The sequence below is a fragment of the Bubalus kerabau genome, chromosome 15 (genome assembly GCF_029407905.1).
Source record: "Bubalus kerabau isolate K-KA32 ecotype Philippines breed swamp buffalo chromosome 15, PCC_UOA_SB_1v2, whole genome shotgun sequence".
Lineage (NCBI taxonomy): Eukaryota > Metazoa > Chordata > Mammalia > Artiodactyla > Bovidae > Bubalus > Bubalus kerabau.
This window is the reverse complement of record NC_073638.1, coordinates 74,357,150-74,372,539: the sequence shown is the minus strand read 5'-3', so window position 1 is coordinate 74,372,539 and position 15,390 is coordinate 74,357,150. Positions and strand designations below refer to the sequence as shown.

The 15,390-nt window shown below is 46.3% G+C and overlaps 1 long non-coding RNA gene across 3 annotated transcripts; it reads left to right on the top strand.

Moving 5' to 3' along the window:
- The first annotated feature begins 338 nt into the window (after nt 1-338).
- On the top strand, nt 339-14,835 carry LOC129629343 (uncharacterized). 3 transcript variants are annotated; one of them, XR_008703181.1, is made up of 4 exons: nt 339-446; nt 11,552-11,811; nt 12,589-12,770; nt 13,191-14,835. It is a non-coding gene; the product is annotated as an uncharacterized LOC129629343 (long non-coding RNA). The 3 variants fall into 3 exon arrangements; XR_008703180.1 differs by lacking the exon at nt 339-446 and adding an exon at nt 4,327-4,449; XR_008703179.1 differs by lacking the exon at nt 339-446 and adding an exon at nt 4,482-5,121.
- The last annotated feature ends 555 nt before the right edge of the window (nt 14,836-15,390 follow it).

Below are 15,390 nucleotides of genomic sequence, written 5' to 3'. Positions count from 1 at the left end.
TGTATCGAGGGAGCTCAATCATGAACCAACCTGAAACAGGGAAAGGAGTGACTCAGGACAGGATCTGTGTGTAAACCAAGGAGGTGGTTTCACGATCTTTATTACCTGCAGTTAAAAAGCCTGATCAAGAACCTTGATTTCAACTAACACCAACCAGAAATTCAGAACTTGAGCTGCGAGTGAAGATTCTGGTCTTGATTCTGCCATTTGCTCCCAATTGAAATCTAGAACACGGCACTTGGTACCTGAAATTCCCAACTTAGAAAATGTGCGTACTGCTACCTGCCCTACCTCACAGGATTTTATTTTTAAAAACACAGGTGTGAACATGCGCCACAATTTTAAAAGGCCTCACCTCTGTCATGGAAATTCTTCTTAGTCATTGTGGCAGTTCTTCTTTTTTCTGTCTGAGCTTCGGAGAGCACAGATTGGACAAGCATTGCTATGTAAGTAATTGCCTTATGGACTGAATCTTTTTTCAGAAAAACAGGCTCAGAATGCTCTAGCTCCAGGAAGTTTATGGAACAATCTTGGAACCAGGTATGACCTATTCATATCAGGTAATAAGAATAAGCTTCACTTCCAGTTTCACATTGTCCCTTGCTCCTCGCTTCTCTTGAGTTCTCTTGCTCTCTCTCAGGGAAATTCTAAGAATCATGAATGTCACGGAGGGGCGGGGTCTGCTAGTCTCTGGTGATGCCAGCAAGTTATTTACATCTTCCCAGGTCTTGGCTGCCTCATGCAATTGTGGTATTTAATGAGAGCATGCAAGTAAGATGCTTAGCACTGAGTTGGCACCCAGTAAATGTTACATGAAATTATGAAGGAGGCAGAAGAAACCAGCCTCTGGAATTTCATCCCCCTTGGCGGCTCAGGATATCTTATTTTCTCCTTGGTTCAAGGCACCAAGAAGCTCTGATGCCTCAAATTGCTACCCACAGGGCAGGGCAAAATGACTGCTATGGAATTTCTACCAAAGAGCCAGTAGAGGGAGCTCCCGAGTAAAACTTCCCCGGTCTACCTCATTTCTCTATAAAACAAATCTCTGCTCAGAGGCCGGGAACTTTTTCTCTACCAGAAATCTTTTACTTAGAGAAAATTGGAGCCCTCATCAAAAGACCTGGACCCAGTCCTGTTTTCAGAGTAGTCAGGGAGGGGTTATTGTACTTCAGAGACAGCTTGAGTCCCATGCCAAGTTTGGGCTCTGGGCTACCCAGAATAGAAAGTTCCTATTAGGGCTGATCCCAGGAGATGTGGGGTGAGACTTTTGAAGCTAACACTTTTCCAGCCCGTGGAATTTTGAATATTCTCTAGTTTTCTAATCATCCTCTCCCTACAAAGATCGAGATTCACAGTCCCTTGTTGTTGTTCAGTCACTCAGTCGTGTCCAACTTTTTGCGACCCCATGCACTGCAGCACACCAGGCTTCCCTGTCCTTCACCATCTCCCAGAGCTTGCTCAAATTCATGTCCATTGAGTTGGTGATGCCATCCAACCATTTCATCAACTCCTCCTGGCTTCAATCTTTCCCAGCATCAGGGTCTTTTCCAATGAGTCGGCTCTTCCCATCAGGTGGCCAAAGTACTGGAGCTTCGGTTTCATCATCAGTCCTTCCGATGAATATTCAGGACTGATTTCCTTTAGGATTGACTGGTTTGATCTCCTTGCAATCCAAGGGACTCTCAAGAGTTTTCTCCAAAACCACAGTTTAAAAGCATCAGTTCTTCAGTGCTCAGCCTTCTTTATGGTTCAACTCTCATATCCATTCATAACTACGGGAAAAACCACAGCTTTGACTATGCAGGCCTTTGTCAGCAAAGTAATGTCTCTGGTTTTTAATATGCTGTCTAGGTTTGTCATAGCTTTTCTTCCAAGGAGCAAGTGTCTTAATTTCATGGCTGCAGTCACCATCTGTAGTGATTTTGGAGCCCAAGAAAATAAAGTCTCTCACTGATTTCATTGTTTCCCCATCTATTTGCCATGAAGTGATGGGACCTGATGCCTTTTTTGAATGTTGAATTTTAAGCCAGCTTTTTCACTCTCCTCTTTCACTTTCATCAGGAGGCTCTTCAGTTCCTCTTTGCTTTCTGCCATAAGGGTGGTGTCATTTGCATATCTGAGGTTATTAATATTTCTCCCGGCAATCTTGATTCCAGCTTGTGCTTCTTCCAGCCCAGCATTTTGCATGATATAATATAAGTTAAATAAGCAGGGTGACAATATACAGCCTTAGCATACTCCTTTCCCAATTTGGAACCAGTCCGTTGTTCCATGTCTGGTTCTGTTGCTTCTTGACCTGCATACAGATTTCTCAGGAGGCAAGTCAGGTGGTCTGGTATTCCCATCTCTTGAAGAATTTTCCACAGTTTGTTGTGATCCACACCGTCAAAAGTTTCATCATAGTTAATGAAGCAGGAGTAGATGTTTCTCTGGAATTCTTTTGGTTTTTCTATAATCCAATGGATGTTGGCAATTTGATCTCTGGTTCCTCTGCCTTTTCTAAATCAAGCTTGAACATCTGGAAGTTCTCGGTTTACGTACTATTGAAGCCTACCTTGGAGAATTTTGAGCATTACTTTGCTAGCATGTGAGATGAGTGCAACTGTGCGATAGTTTGAACATTCTATGCCATTGCCCTTCTTTGGGATTGGAGTGAAAACTGATCTTTACCAGTCCTGTGGCTGCTGCTGAGTTTTCCAAATTTGCTGGCATATTGAGTGCAGCACTTTCACAGCTAAGTGCTAAATCATCTTTTAGGATTTGAAATAGCTCAACTGGAATTCCTTCACCTCCACTAGCTTTGTTCATAGTGATGCTTCCTAAGGCCCACTTGACTTCGCACTCTAGGATGTCTGGATCTAGGTGAGTGATCACAGCATCGTGGTTATCTGGGTCATGAAGATCCTTTTTGTACGGTTCTTCTGCTTATTCTTGCCACGTCTTCTTAATATCTTCTGCTTCTGTTGGGTCCATACTGTTTCTGTTCTTCAATGTGCCCACCTTTGCATGAAATGTTCCCTTGGTATCTCTAATTTTCTTGAAGAGATCTCCAGTCTTTCTCATTCTATTGTTTTCCTGTATTTCTTTTCATTGTTCGATTAGGAAGCCTTTCTTAAACTCTCCTTGCTATTCTTTGCAACTATGTATTCAGATGGATGTATCTTTCCCTTTCTCCTTTACCTTTTGTTTGTCTTCTTTTCTCAGCTATTTGTAAGGCCTCATCAGGCAACCATTTTGCCTTTTTTCATTTCTTTTTCTTGGGGATGATTTTGATCACTGCCTCCTGTACAGTGTTATGACCCTCCATCCATAGTTCTTCAGGCATTTTGTCTATCAAATCTAAAAGATCATAGTCCCTAAAAGACCTTATTGCTCATGCCCTAAGTCATGTCTGACTCTGCAACCTCATGGGCTGTGTAGCCCACCATGCTTCTCTGTCCATGGGATTCCTTAGGCAAAGATACTGGAGCAGGGCACCATTACCTCCTCCATGGGATCTTCCCAACTCAGGGACAGAATCTGTGTCTCCAGCATCTGCAGGCCAATTCTCTACCACTGGGCCACCTGGGAAGCCCCAAAAGTCCTCATTACAAACCTGTTATAAGGCAACCATGGAACCTGGATGCTCTGAAGCAGCAGGCTGAAGGAAACAGTCCTTGCCTATGCCGAAGAGCCTTTAAATGCAGGCACCTGAGAACTCAGTGATGGGGATGAACACCTTCTCAGATAAAAGACCTAAATTGCTGCCAAGAGGTGCAAGATGAACTCTGCTGAGCCTCTGAGACAAGATTTTCCACAGTTCCTTCTCTGCTCAGACCCCTCAGGTCAACCAGGAGGCCCACTATCAAGGGACAAAACTTCTTTATTCCCCACACTTATTTTCTGGCTCATAGTTAATCAATGTAATAGTAGGAGTCCCAAGAGATGGCGGGAGATCTTGCCAGTCTTTCTTGCAATTAACATTTGCTCAGTGTGGTTTTGATCAGCAGTGGCCTCCTTTGTTAAAGGGTACCCAAGGGGCTCTGTGCATCACCTACTTACAGAATGATGCAGAGCTCAGGAGGAACCCAGAATAAGATGAAGACTTGCCATTCAGGAAGCTTAAGAGCATCTGAGTGCTCCTCTCCTTCCTCCTGCTGGTTCACTATCAAGAATAACAACAGCTGATATTTACTGAATATTGACAAGCCTCAGGTGCTGTGCTAAGAGGTATGCCTACATTATCCCATTCAATCCTTAACAGCGTCTTAGTGAAACAGTACCTTTACAGTGTCCATTTTGAAGTTGTAAAGCTGGGGCTTGGAGAGGCAAAATCACCTGCCCTGAGCCAAAGAGCTGTTTCAGTGTATTAGCTATATTCTGAAATACAGAGTGACCCCCTCTTTGAGCCCTAGCTGGGTTCTCTAGAACAGACAACAGTTCCCTTCAGCATCAGGGACTTTCCCAAGGGTAAGTGCAGCCTGGGCCGTGGTACACACCTTGTCAAATTCCCCTCAGGCCCCATGGAAGCATCTGATGTTCCTTTTCATTGCATTGCCTCATTTCCATGGGTAAGTGTGCCCTGTCTTGGGAGGAAACAATTACACCAGGATGAAGCTCTTGCCTTCCTCTTCTCTCTCTAAGATAATCCATCTAACACCTGACCAAGCTGCAAAGAACAAATGGGACTCATTACATCTTTGGAAATTTCATTCGATTTTTAGAACTGGGGATGAGCTGGAAGACTGACAGCTGGAGACCTAGTTCAAGAGTATAATTATTTAAGCCTTATGCCAGAAAAGAAAAGACTGTTTGGGACCTGCCATTAAGAATAATCTATAGTGGGGGTAGAAGTAGGTAATGGATTATATCAGCAGCTCTCAAGCCATGACTCCATCTACCCTGAGTTGTAACTTTGCTGGGCTCTGTTTGCCCAACTCTGGTTAAGGGTCAGTGTTGGCTCTTTTGACACAGAGGTTTGGACCAGGTAGGGAAAACAGAGGCTGTATAGCTAACATCATAGGAGGCACTTCTCTTCAATCCGAGATGACAAAGGCCCTGCTTTCAATTACCCCACGAGCCTGACTGTTACTACTACCCTCCTCTCCTGAAGTCAACAGAGGGAAGCTGTCCAGTGAGAAGGTGGGTTTCTGATGATAAGAGAAAAAAAAAATGATACTGTCTTGAAGAGCCCGAGAACCACTGGCAGGAAGGAGGCTCAGGTCTGTCTCAGGTCCCTCCTACCTTGTCTTCTCATGTTCTCGTCTCTAACGTTTTGACTCATGGAATAACTTGCTGTTCTGGGCCACCAGTATAAGCAAATTTGTTCCAACTGGTTTGAAATATGTTCAGTTACAAATCAAAAGAAAACTTTTGTCTGGATTATAAATAACAGGAGAATTACTAATGTTTTGATTATATCTGGGGCTCATGCACAGGACAAGTTCATTCTGATTAGGGATTTGGGGCCCAGTTCACTTAAACAAGAGGCACCAGCTCCTCAGCAGGAGCCAGCCTTCATCGGGCTGCAACTTGCTTCATCTGCATCCTGCTTGGAGCCTTCCAGAGCCAAATTGTTTACAGAATATTTATGTTTTCCCTGAAATTGCCTTCAATGCCTGGAAGTCTTCCAAGGGACCTAAAGGGATGGGGTATTAGGGACACAGATGCCTTAAGAATGGGGGAAACACTAATAATACCAGTAAGAATTAACCAAGCACCTGTTATACACCAGTGAAGTCACTCAGTCATGTCCGATCCTTTGTGACCCCTGGGACTGTAACCTACCAGGCTCCTCTGTCCATGGGATTATCCAGGCAAGAGTACTGGAGTGGGGTGCCATTGCCTTCTCCAGGGGATCTTCCCGACTCAGGGATCAAACCCAGGTCTCCTGCATTGCAGGCAGATGCTTTACCATCTGAGCCAACAGGGAAACCACTATATACACCAGGCAGTGTCCTAAAGCACTTCACATAGCTCAATTTACTCATAGTAACCCTAGGAGGCAGGTACCAGTATTATTCCTATCTTACAGATGAGAAAAGAGGGAGGTGACTGAACTTGTCCAAGGTCTCAGGGCTATTTAAGTAGGTGGGGTTCTCATCTAGGCTGTCTGGCTTATGCTATGAGCCCCGTGCTAGATTTTCTCCTTCTCATGGAAGGATCTCCAGTAGGGTCAGTGGGGGAGGGTCTGGGCATGTATAGGTCTCAAATGCAAAGGGATCCATATTCAGTCTGGTGTTGCATTTGCTGTGGACAGTGTGTGGAAGACCAGATATCACAGGGACTAATGGGCCCATAGAAACCTGTTGTCTGAGGCCTGGGGACCCCCTGACCACTCGACCCAGCACCATAGAAGAAGACTGTGATAACAGTAGCTTTAACACACCTTAGGAACTCCTGTGCTATGCTAAGTTGCTTCAGTCGTGGCCAATTCTTTGCAACCCCATGAACCGTAGCCTGCCAAGCTCCTCTGTCCATGGGATTCTCCAGGCAAGAATACTGGAGTGACTCCTAAAGGGCAAGAATTATTTAACTTTCTCTGAGCAACAGTCATGAGATTGCATAAATTACAGGGTGCGCGGACTCTGACCCTTCGTTTTAGAGATGAGGTCAAAAGAGGCTAAGTGAATCACGAAGTCCACGAGGTTAGGGCAGCAGAGCCTGGATGGGAACCCAACTGCCTCCTGGTTTAGTCAGGCTGTCTGATCATGGGGTGTCTGAAGGCTGGGGGGTCAGATAAGAGAATACAGTGCTTACTGCTGAGGGAGGCTACTAGTACTCAAGACCCCACATTCTAGAAAAGAAACGGAGATGTTTTTCTAATTTGTGTCACGAACTAGAGCCTGGAGGGAGAGTCAGTTTATGCCAGCTCACAGGTCAGGTTGACTTCCCTAGTGGCTCAGATGGTATTAGCCTCTGTCTACAATGCGGGAGACCCGGGTTCGATCCCTGGGTCTGGAAGATCCCCTGGAGAAGGAAATGGCACCCCACTCTAGTATTCTTGCCTGGAAAATCCCATGGACGGAGGAGCCTGGTGGGCTACAGTTCATGGGGTTGCAAAGAGTTGGACACGACTGAGCGACTTCACTTCACAGGCCAAGTTAGGGAATGAACTCATTGATTTCTGTCCCCAAATATCCAGATCACCAGAAACACAGGTGGTGGGGGTGGTTAGCTTATAAAAGTCTGAGAGCTCAGACATCCGTAGGCTAACATAGAGCAGGAGAACTTCTCTTGCCTTGGTGGAAGTGGTCAAAGAAATGTTTTCAGGGAGGGATAGTGGCTAATTTGCTCTTTCCTTTTCTCTTACCTCACCTCCCTGAACCATTTTTGTTTCTTAAATCTAAGTGAATTCAAAACAGAAAACTAAGTAGAAGCAAATCACCCTCATAGTGAATTGGGATCCTAACTCCTGCCCCAGAGTGAGGGTAGGTGAAGTCACTCCCTGCAAAGCCACTCCCTTCTCAGACTTGGTTGTTCCTAATACCAAAGATATGGTGGTCTGGATAAGGCCTATAATTCTCGGACCTGACAACTCAAACATAATCAGCCTGTGGGCTTCCAAGAGTATGAACTGCCCATAAAAACCTGGCCTTGTCCCCAAGCATTACCAAGTCCTGGAACTAAAACCTGGATCTTAACAGATGCGCTTTTTTCTTTTCAGCTGATCCATCCACACCCACTGACATGCTCATATAAACTCATCGATGAAAGTGTTCCTGATATAGTGGGACACAAGACATAGAAGTCTGCAACAGGGAAAGGAAGCCTATGGTGGCTTGTTGGTCAGGCAAGGGCTATATAAGTTCATAAGAACTCAGGGTGGGCATAAGTCTTACTGAGAGGAGAATGTGGGCTGCTAAAGGCCTCTTTCACCTTTTGAACTGTGAGTGCCGTGGTGGCAAGCAGGATCCAGATCTCTGAATCTGCTGAGCCTAGAATATGGTTTTTCCAGTAGTCATGTATGGATGTGAGAGTTGGACCATAAAGAAGGCTGAGTGCTGAAGAATTGATGCTTTTGAGCTGTGGTGTTGGAGAAGACTCTTGAAGAGTCCCTTGGACAGCAAGGAGATATAACTAATCAATCTTAAAGGAAATCAACCCTGAGTATTCATTGGAAGGACTGATGCTGAAGCTTCAATACTTTGGCCATCTGATGTGAAGAGCCGACTCATTGGAAAAGACCTTGATGCTGGGAAAGATTGAAGGCAGGAGGAGAAGGGGACAGCAGAGGATGAGATGGTGGGATGGCATCACCAACTCAATGGACATGAATTTGAGCAAACTCCAGGTGATAGTGAAGGATGGGGAAGCCTGGAGTGCTGCACTCCATGGGATCCCAAAGAATCAGACATAACTGAGCAACTAAACAACAAAATATATGGCCTACCAGACCCTCCATGATGTTGATGAGGCCATGGGGACTGGGTAAGTTATAACTTTCTTCTGTTCTCTATTAGAGAATGAGGTCATTGAAAATCAAGACCTGGATGAGGAGTAGATGGTCATCCTTGCCCCCAAGGAATCACTGAGGGACTCTCACGATGTCCAAGGAGAACTCTGAACATCTGGCCCAGTGGAAAGGAGGAGACTTGAGTCTTGCCCCTCAGCTCCAGTGAGTCAAATGCAGATGATCTTCTTATACACAGACTCGTGAGGTCCAGACTTGTGCTAAGTATTGACAGGGACCCTTTCTCCTTACCTGGACACCTCCACTTTTAGGACTGGGAGCTGGGAGAAAAGGGTTTATGGGCTTTGAACTGAAGGAAAAGGTCCAGGGAAGATCCCAGGCCTGTCCCTTGCTTGGCAGGGTCAATGAGAATAGTTCCTTTGACTTTCAGTAGGGGAAGAAGAGGGAAGGTAGATTTTACCCAGCATCTCTCAAGAGGAGTACCTGAGTATGTATGTGAAAAGGTCTAAGAACAACTACACTAGCTTCAGAACAGGAAGAATCTACCCAGGAAAGAAAGTCATATGGTGGAGATGCCATCCCACACTGGGCCATGAGAAGATGCTTCCCAAGTCACTTTTCTGATGCTTCCGTGGGCCCGTCAGTGGCCATAGGTATACTAATAAAGATAACAATAACAGTAATAGATCTTTTGCCATGTGCCAAAACCTTTGCAAATAACTCAATAAATTATAATAACTCTTTGTGGTGAATACTATTATTACTCTCATTCGGTCCCATCACTTCATGGCAAATAGATGGGGAAACAATGGAAACAGAGACTTTATTTTCTTGGGCTCCAAAATCACTGCAGATGGTGACTGCAGCCATGAAATTAAAAGACGCTTGCTCCTTGGAAGAAAAGCCGTGACCAACCTAGACAGCGTATTAAAAAGCAGAGACATTACTTTGCCAACAAAGGTCCATCTAGTCAAGGCTATGGTTTTTCCAGTAGTCATGTATGGATGTGAGGATGTGAGAGTTGGACTATAAAGAAAGCTGAGCACCGAAGAATTGATGCTTTTGAACTGTGGAGTTGGAGAAGACTCTTGAGGGTCCCTTGGACTGCAAGGAGATCCAATCAGTCCATCCTAAAGGAAATTGGTCCCGAATATTCATTGGAAGGACTGATGCTGAAGCTGAAACTCCAATACTTTGGCCACCTGATGCAAAGAACTGACTCATAGGAAAAGACCCTGATGCTGGGAAAGACTGAAGGCAGGAGGAGAAGGGGATGACAAAGGATGAGATGGTTGGATGGCATCACTGAATCAACGGACATGAGTTTGAGTGAGCTCCAGGAGTTGGTGATGGACAGGGAGGCCTGACGTGCTGTGCAGTCCATGGGGTCACAAAGAGTCAGATACGAATGAATGACTGAACTAAAGTGTCAAGAAACCAAAACTTGGAAAGTTTAAATAACTTATGAAAAGTCATATAATCAATGAAATACAAGTGCCAAGATATGTTTGAACCCAGGTCTGTTTGGCTGCAAACCCTGAACTATTTGCTGTTATACTCAGGACACTGTGAGAGTCTAGCTATGTTTATGTCTACCTCTACAGTTGAGTGAGGTGAGACAGAGAGGAAGGCACAGTTTAAAAAAAAAAGTTAACATCTTCTTCTGTGCACAATATGTGTAGATTCATGTATCATGTATGTAGAAGAGAGTGTGTTTAGATAAGCTACTTCTCCTTTCATTCTCCATACATTAGACACTATAATGTGAACACTCCCACTTTGGGGGGCTTCCCAGGTGGTGAAATGGTAAAGAATTCACCTGCTGAATGGAGGAGAAGCAGATTCTATCCCTGGGTCAGGAAGATCCCCTGGAAAAGGAAATGGCAACCCACTCCAGTATTCTTGCCTGGAAAATTCCATGGACAGAGGAGCCTGGTGGGCTCCACAGCTGTGCAGACAGCTGGACGCGACTGAGCACGCACACAGTCCCACTTTTTAGGTGAAGTAAGCAGGTCACAAAGAAGCTAAATAATTTGTTCAAGATCATCCATGCACTCGAATCTGTGCGGTTTGATGCCAAATCCATGGCTCTTTCACTATAACATACTGTCACAATCATCAGATGCACTCAGAGTCAGCTCGCATTTGTTATGCACCCACCACAGGTTAAGCACTGTGCCAGGCTCTTTCACAAACACCAAACAGTTCCTCATTGACTGGCCTTCCAGGTCACTAAGTTGGGCTGCAGCTGCAGCAGCCTCCTAGTCAAGGTTATATAAAAGAATAAACCAGAGGAATTCCTTTTCTTCTTCTTTCTAGGTATTCTCAGTAGCTAAGTCCAAGCTAAATATTTCGCAAAAGGGTGCTGTTGTCACCTGAAGGACCAGGGAAAAAAAAGAAAAACTAGATTAAGGTTGAAAAACTCAAGTCTCAAAGTCCCCGATCCAATGATGGAGGGTCAGTAGCGTCTTCGTTCTCTTTGCTGGATGAATTTCTAATGCTATCCTATTTCCATTCTAGTCCACCCCACATTTCTGAGGTGCCCTCTAGCTTTGCTCCTTCAAGGTAAAGAAGCAGGGAGGCAGTTGATGATGGAAGGAAGGAAAAATTCCCTTGCTTCTAGAGTCCATCAGGAATTTAGTCTGTCTTCCTCTTGACCCTTTGAGCCTTGAACTCTAATTCTCCCACGTCAACATCAATTGAATGTATTACCAAAGTCATTGCTGAGAACCTGTCACACTAGCCCGCAAGATCCCTGAGGAGACTTTGGAGCAGTGGTGAGGTAAACAATAACTGATCAAGTAGTAAATAATAGCAAAATGTCTCATGAAGCAAAGCTAAGTATTTTTTCATTTGATTGTAGATGGTGAAACCTAAGTACATATCAGGCAGAAGATCTGCTTGATGGTGCCCAGCTCAAAAGTGGTGGGTGGGACTTGGATAGATGCTTCATTTCTAAGGCCTGGGCTCTAACCCAAGGCTTCAGCAAAATTAGGGAGATATCAACAGATGGATTCTGTCTTCGAAGCTGTGACACCCTCACCAGCAAGTGGTGGGCTTTTCACAGAGTGAGACTTGGTTAGAGAAGGAGGAAACCCCAATGGAGGAAAGATGGAGGCTAGTGAAGTTTTGTTGTTGTTGTTGCTGTTTTTGCTGCAGATGGATTATTTGCTTGAGGAGGGAAAATGAGCAACAGTGCTCCCAGTCTAGGATCTGGGTGACTTCTTGCCTAGGCTGGCTTCACGGGTGTGCAACTTGGGTAGACACACATGGCCCTGTGCTCAGCAGGAGAATGCATGAGTAGGAAGACACGCACCATATATGTGTTCTCCATTCCTCGCTGCCCCCATGAGGTTGGCAGTTCCCCCAAGAGCACAGAATTCCAGTGGGAGCCCAGTGAGATGCAAAGTAAGTCAAAGGTGAGTGTATGAGGAAGGGGGGGCATGGACAACATCCAGAGGTCCTGCTGTTGGAACCAGAACTTGCTTGAATGTAGAAATAAGGCAGTGGGGTTCTATGAAACACTAATGACCAAGGACCCCTACTTTATCATTTCTTACTCTTGTTCCTTCCCTCTATTTGCCAACCACCTATGCTGAAAAGGATGGCATGGAAGGAAAGCGGAGACTAGAGCAGTCCACAGTTGCTTCTCCTTCCAGTCCTTCCTTCCTCATCATTAAGCTGAACTCAGAGATGCTGGTAGAACATTCACATATTAGAAGTCAGATGAAAGCAGTTGAGTTGGTTTTGTTCAACGTGTCCAGTGTGCTGGTAAGAAGTAAACACATACGCAGGTATGACCTATGAGATACAAGTTGTGTGATTTCAGTGATTCTGCAAATGAATTAAATGCTCCTATATTTTCATTTAAAACTAGCATTGCACAGTATAAAGATGGATGGTAAAATTCATGCTAATGAAAATTTTATTTTTATTTAGCACGACATGAAACTAGCAAATAAAAAACATGACAAGAGAGAGACTTAAGGAAAAAAGCTTTATATTTTAGTACCTTTAATAACACTTTTTTCCTGCGTATTTGAACGAGGGGCCCTACATTTTTTTACTGGGCCCCTTGAGTTCTGTCGCTGGCCCTGCTCCTACCCTTATTTTTCTTATGAGAAACAGAGGCAAGGCACCAGGGCTAATTCAAGGCAATGAACGGAAAACTTGGACTTGATTCTTCTCCTAAGCAGGTGGGCATCCGTTTGTAGTAACAGTGGTCTCCAACGTCGTGCGCAGGGAGAACTGACACTCCTGAATGAATATGAGGAAACCCCAGGCAAATTCCGGTTCACCACATATACTCAGGGACGTCAGATCCACCCCTAAACCAGAAGTGGTATTTCTCCGTTGGCGTCTTCACACAGTGACAGAGGTGAAGAGAGTCCATGCTGTCCGTGAGCTCACGGGTGCAGAGAACTCTGCACATGCACAAACACACACGCGTGCACATTTGGGTGCCTTGTGGTTGGTCTTGACACACATTGTACACGTACACCACACATAAGTGTTTGCATGTGATGTGGGCTTGGGCACCTCTTAGAACCTGAGAGAGGTGGGTTTACATGGGTCTCGGCGGCGGGATTGGGGTGAGGAGGACTCCTGACTGACAACACCTTTAAGGCTTGGGTGAACGTGGTCCTTCTGGGCCTTGGTCCTCAAGAGACCACCGCTGAGAGTGGAGAGCTATCGGGGCAGGTTTGGGGGGCTGGTGGGGGGACACATGGCTCTATTTCCAGGACCAGTTTTTCCTGTAACCACTCTGCTCTCCCTTTATACCACAATTGACTTCAAGAACAGAGGATTTTCGACTTCCTTCTGAAAGGAGTGACACGAGCAACCAGGGCTGTGAAAGACTCTTCCCTTCCACCCCTGGACCAAAAAGCGAGGAGACAGTCTCATGAACGAGGCCCTTGAGTGACGTGGAGAGCGGATGTCAGGCCCGCTGACCTCTTTTTACTCGGCACCAGCGAGTCCGGAAGGACGGGGTCGCCATCTACTCGCTCCCTTTAGCTGCCTGGTGCTTCTTCCCCACAGCAGGCTTAGTGCCCAGTCTGTGTCTCATCCCACCTCACATCCCACCTCATCTCTACGCCTTTGGGTTATGCTAGCCAACAGGTGGCAAGGGCACGACTGATTCTAATTTCCAAGCGCACTTTCCCCAGTCCCCCACCCTGTCTGCTGAAAGAGATTCACTTCTCATGAGAATCTGGTAAGCCTGCCAGCACCCCCAGGAGGAAAAAGTCACTAACTCACTTCTTTAGAAGCACCTTCCCCACCCCCCCGCTGAGTGGTCTTGACCACTACCAGCCCACCAAAGAATCATTGCCTTTTATTGTTTCCATATTTCCCAGTGCATTTTAACCAGACATTCAAATGGCACCCCGACGTCTATATTTAAAGATTGTGGTGGGGGGACTCCCCGCCCCCACCCCCCTCAGGAGAGACCTGTGTTCCACCTCCCAGAAGTGGCTGCTCATCAGAGAGGAGGTGATTCAGCTTTCCTAGAAGATCATTTGCAGGGGAAAATACAGTACTAGTGCTCAGAGTGCTGCCTGCTTCCAGAGATTAAAAAAAAAAAACACCACCAAAAAAACCCTGCTCTCAGACACATGGAATTCCCATTGACGAGGTCTGACCAACACCAGGCGCTGAATTTTCCCCATTAAACTTAAAGCTCAGGATGAAAGACGTGGGGGTGGGAGAAGGGATCCCATTTGGCCTTTTCAGCCCTCTGGAGGACCTGAACTCTGCTCACCGCCCCCCAAGGTCAAACGACTGATGTGCAAAAAGTCCCCTCTGTCTGTCCCTCCACTTCCCCTGCCCAAGCTCTCCCTCCTCACAAAGAAGGACTCTCATTGCCACAACACAATGAAGCCCCGGTGGATTTACCCAGATTAGAGAACCCCTTGAAGTCTCTGTCAGAATCAATCTTCTCAAGAATAACACTTGTTGGTCACCACCTTGCTTTGTGCGACCGCGGGGAAACCAGGGCTCCGCGGGGCACACCGGCCTCTGACCCCCCATCTCCGCAGGGCACCGGGCAGGGCTCGGCCCCTCACCTCACGGGACGCCCCCCAAAACACACACCCCGCGGCACCACCGCCCACACCCTGCAAGCCCGCGCCCCGTTTATTTACCTTCTCCACTCCAAGCTGGGCCCATCCCAGCACCAGCCCCCCAAGAGCCGGGAGGCCAGCGCCGCGGCTTCCCAGGCGGTGAGAGGCCCTGGCCGCGCGCCAGCCTCCGCCGCCGCCGCCGCCGCCCCCGCGGTTTAACCCTCCGCCCTGCGGAGTTCAGCCTCTCCGGGCTTCAGGCTGCAAAGTTTGCCAGGCGCTTTTTTCCGGCGGTTTTCCTCCACACAACCGGCCCTAAGAAATCCTGCACAGAGATTTCCCTCTACAGGTGGTTGTGAGCTGTAGCAGTTTTTGCTCTTGCAATAGAAACGTGGTGGTTTGGGGTGTTTTTCTTTCTTTAATTTCATTTTACCTGCTATTCAGGATTTTTAAAAAAAAATTATTTTGCCGGCCCCCACTAAAGACGCAGCTTTTCTCCAAATAATGGGATGAGAGAGTAAATTCTTTATGCAAGAAATGTAAGTACTACCATCACCACCACCGTGCTCTGACTCTCGCCATCTCCCCACCCTCCCCCACTTTGCTCTGACTTCATGAAGCCTTTTCTGAACTAAGATTGCATGTGCAAAATAATGACAAGAATGAAGACACTTAGTGAATGAGAATCAACCCCAAATATGACAAAGTGGACAAACTCCCACTACAGAATCCCTCTCCATGCCGCGCCCCCACCACAAAACATCAGGGTAGGGGAAGAGGAGACAGCATCCCTTCCCCACTTTGACACCACAGAACTGTCTTCCAACTGGCATGCCTCTGCAAAAACCACACACACACACACCCAACCCCAGGAAAGCCTGCTCAAGAAGTCTAGTCGATTTGTAGGAACATAATTGTTCAATGAAACAGACAGTAATC